The following is a 2,411-nucleotide window of genomic DNA, read 5'->3' on the forward strand; positions in this document are numbered from 1 at the left end:
CGCGTCTGATTGGAGCGCGCATATGGGGCGTTGCCTTCGCCGTTGCGGGGCGGGGTCAAGGCTATGGGGCAGAGGGATGGGTTGCCATGGCAACCTTGAGGGAGGGGGAGGGCAGCCCCTCTGCCCAAGGCAGGCATGGCCCGAGGCAAAAGGGTGGGGCAGGTTGTGGTCTGCTGACCTAGAGCAAGCCTTGGCATTTCCCTGGTGCCTCAGTTTCCCTGTCTTTGAAAGGGAGCTAGTCCCGCTGACCTCGCTTGTAGGCCAGGAGCATCTGCTGCTTTTCTCAGAGGCCCGAGGAAGGGCATGGAGGCAGCACCCAAAAGTTCGTCTCTGTCCCTCCAGCCTTGCAGCAGGACTCGCCCATGAGAGCGGCTGTGACACCCCGCAATGGCTGCCTTAATCCTGCTCCCACTTCAGCTCCATAGTGTACTCCCTTGCTATTTTGCCGGCCACGCTATGATGTACGTGAATTGTTGGGCTGTCGCTGGAGTCCCGCAGCGATCCCGAGTGCACCTCACTGACAGAGGTGGGTGCTTGGTCCCGCTGCTGTCCCTGTCTCTGGACCGGCAGTCCAATACCACAGCTGTTCTGCGCCCTGCCCGCACCTATCCTGCCCTGCAGGCACCCCTCATGGCCCTACCACCCCTATCCATGCCTAGTGGCACCAAAATCACCTAAGGGGCATTACTCGTGGCCTCCAGCTGCCCTCGTAGCCACACATGTCTCACAGCTGTCACTTGTCCTTTGCTGGCCCCTCTGGTCCTACATTAACTTCCAGTGGCTTGGGCCCTAGGCCCCTGTTGGTTGGCTTCAGCCCACTTGGGCTCCTTCGCCCTGCCTCTTTTACACCGGGTCTCCTGATGCTCTCCTCTCCGGCTCTGAGACCCCTGACCACCTTTCCAGGGTGGCTCGCTTGCTGCCCCTGCAAAGCTGGGCTTTGGCCTGCACAACACACAGGGTCCCAGACCCTTGTGGGGTTGTCTCCTGACCTGATCCCCTGATAGCAGGGAGTGCCTGCCAGGAACCTCACGGGTCTCCTCTGCACCCCAAAACCCCTGGTCTTTTGCAGTCTACAGTAGCCAAAACCCCAACATTTTCTATTGCTGCTAGGTGCCTGTCTCCAGGCTCTCCCCAAGCTCCTGTCCTGATTGATTAGCCTCTCCCCAGCTCCAGCCCTACTCATGGCTTCCACCACCCCAGCTCTGGGCCAGGAGCTCTTCCCCCAAGCACCCCCTGAGCCAGGCTGGCTGCTCTGGCTCAGGAGCTAAGCTGGTATCTCCCAGACCTCCACCCCTTCGGGGCATGTGCCCTTGACCTCAATGAGCAGCCTGCTCTCCCTAACTGCATTTGGCTCTGCTGAGCTGTAGCCCTTCCTCCCTGCCTGGAGCTTTGCCTTGTTTGCTTATTGCTTGGCTAGCTCCTAAGCGGTTATAGGCAGCCCTATAACCCTTGTTTGGACTTTCTTCTGGCTGCTTACTCAAATGCAGCTGGCCCTGGCTCAGCTGTCTCCTAGAACATGGCTCTAGCCCACTGCTTTGCCCTCTTAAAGTAACAAAGACCTTGATCCAATAAAAGATTAATTGCTCACAAAGGACCTTGTCTTTTGTACTTTTCCTGGCCCACCATCACTACAACTTCACCCCAACACTCTCTTGAAAAGTGCTTTGAGATCTGCTGATGCAAAGAAGATTGATGTGGCATTACCTATGGAGAAAATTAAAATGCCAGGTAGCTCATGCCTTCACAAGTATTTGTTTTTGCACCAATGATTTCCAGCAGCAAAAGTGAAGGGATACCAATTGCCTGTGAAATATGGAGAACTTTAGGACCAAAACAGCCATCTAAGAGGCAAGCCAAATGAGGGGATAGGGAAGACAGAGCTGGGCTTAGGGGTGGGCAGCATGGGTGACTGCCCAGGGTGCTGTGGTGAGAGGGTCACCACACGAGCACACGCATGCTCACAGCAGTACTCTCCCTTCTGCCCTGACCCAGCTGATCCCCACCTCCCCCAGGCAGGAGGAGCAGTGCCCAGCCCAGCTCAGTGCCCCCACCTCCCTCTGCCTGCCTCCAGTCACTGCTCAGAAGCAGGGCCAGGCAATGTGGGCAGCAGCATTGGTACCTATCCACCTACCTGCTTGGTGCACCATGCCACCCCACCTCTCTGAAAGACTGCACCTCTGCCCCTGCTTGTCCTTGTCTGCAGCAGTGCCACTGACCCAGGAGGGCACCAAGGGGGAGTGGTGGGGTACCAAATTACAAGTTTGCCCAGGACACCACAAGAGAAGGCTGAGGGGGGACCTGGTGACCGTCTATAAATTCACTAGGGGGGACCAGAAGGGTTTGGGGGAGACGCTGTTTCCCCTAGCACCCACTGGCATAACAAGGAGTAATGGGCACAAGTTGATGGAGAG

The sequence above is a fragment of the Gavialis gangeticus genome, unplaced genomic scaffold (genome assembly GCF_001723915.1).
Source record: "Gavialis gangeticus isolate Ggan-Ray unplaced genomic scaffold, GavGan_comp1, whole genome shotgun sequence".
Classification (NCBI taxonomy): domain Eukaryota; kingdom Metazoa; phylum Chordata; order Crocodylia; family Gavialidae; genus Gavialis; species Gavialis gangeticus.